This window comes from Piliocolobus tephrosceles, chromosome 12, assembly GCF_002776525.5.
Source record: "Piliocolobus tephrosceles isolate RC106 chromosome 12, ASM277652v3, whole genome shotgun sequence".
NCBI classification, from domain to species: domain Eukaryota; kingdom Metazoa; phylum Chordata; class Mammalia; order Primates; family Cercopithecidae; genus Piliocolobus; species Piliocolobus tephrosceles.
The window spans coordinates 79,969,804-79,980,922 of record NC_045445.1 but is presented as its reverse complement, the minus strand read 5'-3'; positions in this window follow the sequence as shown (position 1 = coordinate 79,980,922).

Genomic DNA, 11,119 nt, shown 5'->3' with positions numbered 1-11,119 from the left:
TGATTCCCTATTTAATAAATGGTGCTGGAAAACTGGCTAGCCATATGCAGAAAACAGAAACTGGACACCTTTTTCACACCTTATGCAAAAATCAACTCAAGGTGGATTAAAGACTTAAACCTAAAAGCTAAAACCATAAAAACCCTGGAAGAAACCTAGGCAATACCATTCAGGACATAGGCATGGGCGAACACTTCATGACTAAAACCCCAAAACCAATTTCAACAAAAGTCAAAATTGACAAATGGATCCAATTAAGCCAAAGAGCTTCTGCACAGCAAAAGAAACTATCATCAGCATCAACAGGCACCCTACAGAATGGGAAAAAATTTTTGCAATCTATCCATCTGACAAAGGGCTAATACCCAGAATCTACATGGAACTTACACACATTTACAAGGAAAAAACAACCCCATCAAAAAGTGGGCGAAGAATACAAAAGGACACTTCTCAAAAGAAGACATTTATGTGGTCAACAAACATGAGAAAAAGCTCATCATCACTGATCATTAGAGAAATGCAAATCAAAACCACAATGAGATACTATCTCACGTCAGTTAGAATGGTGATGATTAAAAGGTCAAAAAACAACAGATGCTGGCGAGGCTGTGGAGAAATAGGAATGCTTCTACACTGTTGGTGGGAGTGTAAATTAGTTCCACCATTGGGGAAGACAATGTGGCGACTCCTCAAGGATCTACAACCAGAAATACCATTTGACCCATTTATCCCGTTACTGGGTATACACCCAAAGGATTATAAATCATTCTATTATAAAGAAACATGCATATGTATGTTTATTGCAGCACTATTTATAAAGACTTGGAATCAATCCAAATGCCCATAACTGATAGACTGGATAAAGAAAATGTGGCACATATACACCATGGAAAACTGTGCAGCCATAAAAAAGAATGAGTTCATGTCCTTTGTAAGGACATGGATGAAGTTGGAAATCATCATTCTCAGAAAACTAACAAGGGAACAGAGAATCAAACACCACATGTTCTCATCCATAAGTAGGAGTTGAATAATGAGAACACATGAACACAGGGAGTGGAACATCATACACTGGGGCCTGTCAGGGGATAAGGAGCAAGGGGCAGGAGAGTATTAGGACAAACACCTAATGCATGTGGGGTTTAAAGCCTAGATAACGGGTTGAAAGGTGCAGCAATCCACCATGGTACATCTATACATATGCAACAAAGGTGAATATTTTGCACATGTATCTCAGAATTTAAGTAAAAATAAATAAATAAATCAAATACTTAAATGTCAAACCAAAAATCATTAAAAATCCTAAAAGAAAACCTAGTCTATATCATTCAGGACATAGGCATGGGCAAAAACTTCATGACTAAAACATCAAAAGCAGTTGCAGCAAAAGCCAAAATTGACAAATGGGAACTAATTAAATTAAAGAGCTTCTGTACAGTAAAAGAAACTATCATCAGAGTGAATATGCAACCTACAGAATGGGAGAAAATTTTTTAACCTATCTATCTGACAAAGGGCTAGTATCCAGAATCTAGAAGGAACTTAAACAAATTTACCAGAAAAAAAAACAGACAACCTTATCAAAAAGTGGGCAAAGGATATGAACAGACACTTCTCAAAAGAAGACATTATGTGGCCAACAAACATATGAAAAAAAGCTCATCATCACTGGTCATTAGAGAAATGCAAATCAAAATCACAGTGAGATATCATCTCATGCCAGTTAGAATTGCTATCATTAAAAAGTCAGGAAACAACTGATGCTGGTGAGAATGTGGAGAAGTAGGAACGCTGTTACACTGTTGGTGGGAGTGTAAATTAGTTCAATCATTGGGGAAGACAGTGTGGCAATTCCTCAAGGACCTACAACCAGAAATACCATTTGACCCAGCAATCCCATTACTGGGTATATACTCAAAGGATTATAAATCACTCTACTATGAAGACACATGCACATGTTTGTTTATTGCAGCACTATTTACAATAGCAAAGACTTGGATCCAACCCAAATACCCATCAATGGCAGGCGGGATAAAGAAAATCTGTCACACATACACCACGGAATACTATGCAGCCAAAAAGAAGAATGAGTTCATGTCCTTTGTGAGAACATGGATGAAGCTGGAAGCCATCATTCTCAGCAAACTAACACAGGAACAGAAAACTAAACACCACATGTTCTCACTCATAAGTGGGAGTTGAATAATGAGAACACATGGACACAGGGAGGGGAACATCACACACCAGTGCCTGTCAGCCGATGGGGGGCGGGGGGAGGGAGAGCATCAGGACAAATACCTAATTCATTCAGGGCTTAAAACCTAGATGATGGGCTGATAGGTGCAGCAAACTACCATGGCACACGTGTACCTATGCAACAAACCTGCATGTTCTGCACATGTATCCCAGAACTTAAAGTAAAAAAAGAAAAAAAGAAATAAAAAAAAGGAAAGGCCACACATAAAAGGAACATAACTATAGTTCCAGATGGGTAATTCAGAACCAATAGAACAAAGACAAATGTAGCCCTATTAGCTTTAGCCCAGCTCATCCATAATTCAAATGAGCCACAGAAGTCTACTCTAAGTGCCTCCAAAAAATCAAATAAGGTGTTAATAACTACTAATCCACATGCAAATCAGTTAGCATGGTTTTTCCTGGACTTGTCTGCTCTTGGGTATACTTTCATTTCCTGTTGAATTTAGATTGATCAATTCTTGGGAAAACTATGAAAATAAAATGTTTTAGTAAGCACATACACAAAAAATAAAATAAAAATAAAAATAGGCTGGGCGCAGTGGCTCAAGCCTGTAAATCCAGCACTTTGGGAGGCCGAGATGGGTGGCTCACAAGGTCAGGAAATTGAGACCATCCTGGCTAACACGGTGAAACCCCGTCTCTACTAAAAAAAAATACAAAACACTAGCCAGGCGAGGTGGCAGGCACCTGTAGTCCCAGCTACTCGGGAGGCTGAGGCAGGAGAATGTTATAAACCTGGGAGGCAGAGCTTGCAGTGAGCTGAGATCTGGCCACTGCACTCCAGCTTGGGCAACAGAGCGAGACTCCGTCTCAAAAAATAATAATAATAAAAATAAATAAATAAATAAAAATAAAAATAAAAAAACTCTCAACAGATTCAGTATAGAGAGAATGTACATCAACACAATAAAGGCCATATATGAAAAACCCACAGCTAATATCATACTAAATAGTGAAAAGCTGAAAGCTTTCCCTCTAAGATCAGTAACAAGACAAGGGTGCCCAGTGTCAACACATCTTTTTTACATAGTACTGGAAGCTTTATTCAGAGCAATCAGGCAACAACAACAACAACAACAAAACAAAAATTCCAATATGAAAGAAAAAAGTAAAAGTGTCTTATTTACTCTTTGCTCTAACAGATGATATATCTATATAACCCAAATATTTCACCACAAAACTGTTGAAACTGATCAATAAATTCAGTAAAGTTGGAAGATACAAAATCAACACGCAAAAATAAGTACCATTTCTGTATCCTAATAAAGAATTATTGGAAAAGGAAATTAGGAAAACAATCCTATTTATAATAGCAACAAAATAAATAAAATACCTAGGTCTAAATTTGACCAAGAAGGTGAAAGAATTACACTGAAACTATAAAGCAATGACTAAAGAAATGGAAGAAAACAAATAAATTAGAAAATATCCCATGTTTATGTATTGGAAGAGCTAATATTGTTAAAATGGCCATGTCACCCAAAGTGGTCTACAGATTTAATGCAATCTTTATTAAAATTCAAATGTCATTTTTCACAGAAATAAGAAAAAATTCTTAAATTTGTATGGAATCACAAAAGACCTCAAGTAGCCAAAACAATCTTAAGCAAAAGGAAGAAAGCTGTAGGCATCACACTCCCTGATTTCAAACTCTAATACAAGACTATAGCAGTCAAGACAGCTTGATATTGGCATAAAAACAAACACATAGACTAATGGAACAGGATCATAGCCAAGAAATAAATCCATACATTTATGGCCAATTTATTTTTGACAAAAATGCCAATAACACACAATGGAGAAAAGCAGTCTCTTCAAACAATTGTGTTGGGAAAACTGTTTATCTACATGCAGAAGAATGAAATTGGATCTTTATTTCGCATCATATGCAAAACTCAACTCAAACCACTAAAGACTTAAATATAAGACCCAAAACTATGAAAATACTATGAGAAAACATAGGAGGAAAGCTCAGCAACATTGGTGTGAACAATGACATTTTCGGTATGATCCCGAAAGTACAGACAACAAAAGCAAAAATAGACAAATTGAATGACATCAAATTAAAAAACTTCTGCACCAGAAAGGAAATAATTATCAGAGTAAAAAGACAGCCCATAGAATGGAAGAAAACGTTAACAAACCATGCAGCTCTGAAGGAGTTAACATCCAAAATATATAAAGAACTCACACAACTCAATAGCAGAAAAACAAATAAAAAAAAACTAATTAAAAAGTGGACAAAAGACTTGAATAAACATTCTCAAAAGAATGCGTACAAAAGGCAAACAGGAACATTCAAAAAAAGGATAAGCATAGCTAATCACTAGGATAAATGCAAATTAAGATTATAATGAGATATATCCTCACACATGTTAGAATGGCTTTCTACAAAAAGATGAAAGATAAACATGGCAAGGATACAGAGGAAAGAAAATTCTTGATATTTTTGGTAGGAATGTAAATTAGTAAAATGATTATGGAATACAGTATGGAGTTTTCTCAAAAAACTAAAAATAGAACTACCATATGATCCAAGAATCCCACTTCTGTGTGTATATCCAAAGGAAATGAAATCTGTAATTCGAAAGGGTTGCTGCACTTCTATGTGTATTACAGCATTATTCATAGTAGCCAATATATAGATGAAACCTAAGTGTCCATCAGTGGATAAAATGAATAAAGAAAACGTGGTGTACATATACACAATGCAATATTTATTGGCCTTTAAAAATTAAGGGAATTCTGTCATTTGTGACTGTGTGGAAGAGCCTGGAGGACATTATGCTGAGTAAAATAAGCTAGGCACGGAAAAACGAATACCACATAATCTCATTTATATGTGATTTCTGTAAAATTGAACTCATAAAAGTAGACAGTAGAATGATATTTACCAGAGTCTGGAAGGGGAGTGATGGAGGGAGTGAGGACTTCTTGGTCAAAGGGTACAAAGTTGCAGATAGACAGAAGGAAGATGTTTTGAGATCTATTACACAGCAGGTTGATCATAATCAATAATAATGTATACAGTCTCGCATCACTTAATTACAGGGATACTTTCTGAGAAACATGTCATTAGGTGATTTCGTCATTATGTGAACATCATAGAGTTTACTTACACAAATCTACTTGATATAGCCTACTATGCACCTACGCTATGTAAAATAGCCTATTGCTCCTGGACTATAAAGCTGTACACATTGTGACTATACTGATTACTGCAGGCAATTGTAACATCATGATAAGTATTTGTGTATCTAAACATATCTAAACATAGAAAAGGTTAAGTTAAAATACTATAATATAATTTTATGAAGACACCATCATACATGTACTTTACTGTTAACCAAAAAAATCATTATGTGATATATGATTATATTTCAAAATTACTAACAGAGTACATTTCAAATGCCTCACCATAAAAATTAAATGAAGTGAGTGATAGAAATGTTAATTAGCCAGATTTAATCATTCTATGTTATATACATATATCAAAACATCATATTGCACACAATACATGTATACAATTATGATTTGTCAACTAAAAATAATATCAATGTGTAAATTAAAAACACACAGGTCAAGAAAGAAATCAAAAGAAAAATTAGAAAGTATTTTTTACTGAATGAAAATTAAAATACATCTCAAACTGTGGGATGCCACTAAATCAATATTTAGAGAAAACTTATAGACTATTTCAGAAACCAAGAAAAGACTGAAATCAATTATCTCAGCCTCCACCTTAAGAAACTAGAGAAAAAAAAAAGAAAACCTAAGGTGAGCAAAGGGAAAGAAAATAATAAAACAGATAAGAGAACAACCAATGAAATATTTTATTTTAATGGAGAAAATTGACAAAACTGAAATCTGGGTGTTTAAAAACTTTACAAAGTCAATCAATTAATTGATAACATGTGTTACATTACTGTAGCATTTGGCATATGGCTTTTTTCCCTGAGCATAAAGTTGTTTAGATCCATCCAAGTTGTTGCATGTATTAACAACACATTCCTTTTTATTGCTGAATGGTACTCCACTGTAGGGGTTTACCTTTATCTGTCAATTGACTCTGAGGGAAATTTGGGTCTTTGCCAATTTTTCTTGCCTATGGTTGTCTAATTGGTCCAGCATCATTTGTTGAAAAAGTTATGCTTCCTAATTTGAATTGGTTTTGTACTGTTGTGAAAAATCATTCCATTGATTCATGTGTGTATGTCTCCACCAATACTATACAGTCTTGATTACTGTACCAATCTCAATATTAGATAAAGTGATTATTCCCACTTATGTTTCTTTTTGAAATTGTTTAGCTATTCTAGATACTTTGCTTTTCTGTATAAATTTTATAATAAAGTTATATATATTTACAAACAAAATCTTTGCTGGGATTTTGATAGAAATTATGTGAAATCTATAGATTAACTTCAGGAGATTTGGCATCTTGACTATATTGTCTTTTAATTCATAAACATTATATATATATATCCATTTATTTGGATCTTCTTTTATTTGCTTTATCAGAAATTTCTAATTTTCAACATACAGAGCCTATACATGCTTTGTTAGAATTATACTTAATTCGTTTTGAGAGTGACTGCACATGGTGTCACATTTTAAATTTCCATTTCCATATATCAATTGCTAAAATATAAAAACTTGATTGGCTTTTGTGTGTTGATCTTGTACCCTGTGACCTTGATAAACTCACCTGCTAGTTCCAAGAGTTTTGGGTGTATTCTGTGGGATACTTATGTAAATAACCATGTCATTTGCAAATTGTGACAGTTTTATTCTTTTCTTTCCAATCTGTATGCCTTTTATTTCCTTTCCTTGACTTACTTCATTGGCTAGATTTTTCAGCACTATTTTGAATAGGAGTGGTTAATTAAGATATCTTTGTTTTATTCTAGAGCTTAGGGGGAAAGAATTAAGTCTTTCACCATTAATTATAATGTTAGCCATAAGTTTTAAAAACACTCTATCAAGGTAAGGAAGTTTCTCTCCAATCCTAGCTTATTGAACAATTTTTTTCTTCATGAATGACTATTGGATTTTTTCAAATGCATCTCTGCATCAATTAATATGATTGTGGTTTTTTTCTTGTTTAGCCTGCTGACATTGTAAATTACACTGATTGATTTTTTTAAATACTGAACTAGAATTACAGCCTCTGGAAAAAATTTACTTGGTTGTGTTGTAAAATTATGCATAGACATAGCTAGATTCTGTTTTGTAACAACTTGGTAGATTTTTGCGTAAATCTCTGAGAGATATTTATCTGTAATTTTCTTCTTCTATACTTTCTTTGTTCAGTTATGGTATTAGAAAAACACTGGCCCCATAAAATGAATTGTAAAGTAATCCTTCACTTTTTATTTTGTGTAAGAAATTGTGTAAAATTGGTGTTAATTTTTCTTCAAATATTTGGTAGGATTTTCTGGTGGCATTATCTGTGCCTGGGGATGGTTTTAGAAGGGTTTTAACTGTAATTTAATTTTTAAATAGTTCTAGGACTATTTTAATTATTTATATCCTATTGGTTGGCTTTTGGTAGTTTGTGGCTTTTAAGTAACTGCTGTATTTTATTAAGTTTTCTAGTTATTGTTTCTAGAGTTGTTTGTAGTATTTTCTCTTTCTTTCTTATAACTTTTATTTTAGGTTTAAGGGTACATGTGCATGTTTGTTAGTATTTTCTTATTATACATTGAAGGGCTACTGAATCTGTAGTAATAATCCTTGCTCTTTTCCTGATATTGGTAGTTAGTATCATCTCTTTTTTTAACTTTTGTCAGTCTTGCTTATACGTTTATCCATTTCTTTGAACTTTTCAAAGGACCATCTTTTATTTCATTGATTTTCTCTACCTGTTTCTATTTTTAATTTTATTGATTTGTTTTTATTATGTCATTCCTTCTGCTTGCTTTGGGTTTATTTTGTTCTTTTTCTATGTTATTGAGATTGGAGTTTAGATTATTTATTTTAGAAGTTTCCCTTTTCTTTTCTTTTTTTTTTCTTTTTGTTTTGTTTGTTTGTTTGTTTTTTTGTTTGTTTTGGGTTTTTTTGTTTTTTTTGAGATGGAGTGTCACTCTGTCACCAGGTTGGAGTGCAGTGGCATGATCTCAGCTAACTGCAACCTCCACCTCCTGGGTTCAAGCGATTCCCCTACCTCAGCCTCCTGAGAGGTTGCGCACTGCCAAAACCAGCTAATTTTTTTTTTTTTTTTTTTTTTTTTTTTTTTTTTTTTTGGTATTTTAGAAGAGCCAGTTTCACCATGTAGGCCAGGATGGTCTCGATCTCCTGACCTCATGATCCACCCACCTCAGCCTCCCAAAGTGCTGGGATTCCAGGCATGAGCCACCGCACCCAGCCTCCCTTTTCTAATTTAAATATTCATTGCTATAAATTTCTCTCAGTCCTGTTATAGCTGCATTCCATGGATTTTGACATGCTTTCATTTTAATTTAGGTTTGTGTACTTTTAGAAAATATTTATTTGAGGCTTACACATGAATTATTTTAAAAGTATATTGTTTAATTTATAAATGCTTGGAGATTATTCTATTATCTTTCTATTATTGATTTCTAGCTTGATTCTACCGTTAGCAGATAATGTACTCAAAATTATTTCAATTGTTTTACATCTACTGGCCCATTTTATTTTTATTGGTGTTCACATAGCATATTTTCTCATGACCATTCTTTTTTTGTATTTTTTTAATGTTAGATTCAGGGAGCACATGTGCATGTATGTTACATGTGTATGTTGTATGCTGGCTTACTTTCAATCATTACATTTGAAATATTAGTTGTAGACAGCATATTATTGGGCTTGTTTTATTTTTTAATCCACTCTGTCAACTTCTGCCTTTTAGTTGGCATATTTAGACCATTTGCTCTTAAAGTAATTTTTGTTAGTTAAGACTTAAGTCTACCATTTTATTATTTGTTGTTTGTTCTATTTCTCATTCTTCTGTTTTCCTTTTCTTGCCATTCTGATAATTTCTTGAACATTTTTAGAATTCCATTTTTATTTGCTTATACTATCTTTAATATCCTTCTTTTTATACTTTAATTTCTTTAATATATGAATAAAAGGGGAAAAGGGTAGAACTCTGTAAAATATTTGAAGAGACTTATTCTGAGCCAAGTATGAGTGGCCATGGCTCATGACACAGCCCTCAGTACGTCCTGAGAACATGTTCCCAATGTGGTCGAGGTGCAGCTTGGTTTTATACATTTTACAGAGGCATGAGACCTCAATCAAATACATTTAAGAAACATATTGGTTTGGTCCCAAAAGGCAGAACAACTCAAAGCAGGGGCTTCCAGGCTATAGGTGAATTTAAACATTTTCTGATTGACAATTAGTTGAGTTTATCTGAAGACCTGGGATAGATAGAAAGAGAATGTTCAGGTTAAGATAAAGATTGTGGAGACCAAAGTTCTTTAAAGTCTTACAGTGGCTGCCCTTACAGGCAATAGGTGACAAAGGTTTCCTATCCAGATCTTAATCTCTTTAGGTGTAGGAGGGTCTGGAAGAAAAAGATCTAGCTGTGTTAACAGAGATTCTTTACAGATGCAAATTTTTCCCTACAAAGAACAGCTTTGCAGGGCCATTTCAAAATATGGCAAAGAAACATGTTTGGGGATAAAATATTTTTATTTTCTTCTTTGTCTCACAATGTTATGCCAGAGTCAGTTTGGAAAGTAAATCATGATATACAGGGTTAAATAAAACCCATCTGATGATAATTTATTATTTGTAGGGCATGGCTCTGCAAATCCCTTAGATAGAAATTTGGACAAGATAAAAATAAAAGAGTTTAGTCTCCATGTGTGTATGTGTTTATACAACTTATCACAGTCTACTGATACCAACATTAAACAGCTTCAAATTAAGTATTGAAACCTTACTTTAACTTACCTCCCTTTTACCCTGCCCATTTTTTAAATATAGTTGTCTTACATATTTCTTCTACACACGTTGAGCACCATATCAGATAATTTTTACTTCAACTATAATTTTTACTTCAACCTGTCAAACATGATTCAGATGATTTAGAAACCACGTGAAAAAAAAAAACTATTATATTTTTATCCCTATCTTTATTCTATATTCTTGTTTTCTTTCGGAGATTCCAAGGCTTCTGCTTCTATATATATTTTTTTCTGTTAAGTGAACTTTCTGTAGCTATTCTTTAGGAGTAGGTTTACTTATAACAAATTCTTTTAATTTTTTTACCTGAGAAACTCTATTTTCCATTCACTCTTGAAGGATATTTTGCTGCGTATAAAATTTTGAGTTAACAGTTCTTTAATTTCAGCACTTGAAAATGCTGTGCCACTTCCTTCTGGCCTATATGATTTCAGTTGAGAAATTCAGTTTTTTATGTTGGTATTCTTCTATGCATCATTTTTCTCTGTATTCGATTTTTTTTTCTTCAGTTTTTAAAAGTCTGACTATGATGTGTCTTGGTGTGGATTTCCTTGGGTTAGTCCTGTTTAGTTTACATGAAGCATCTTGAATCTATATGTTTGTGTCTTCTGTCAAATTTCAAGTACTCTTTTAAACCCATATTTATTTTCCCATCTTTCTAAAACTCCAGTGATATAAATGTCAAATTTATCATTGTCTCCCAGGTCTTTGAGACTCTCACTTATTCTTTTCAGCCTACTTTTTCTTTGTTGTTTCTATTAGGTAAACCCTCTTGAACTATCCTCTAATTCACTGATTCTATACTGTTATATCCACACTAGCATTGAACTTAGTAAGTTTTCTATTTTTGTAACTTTAATTTTCAATCTATAATTTACATTTATTTATTTTTTTTTTTTTTTTTTTTTTTTTTTTTTTTTTTTTT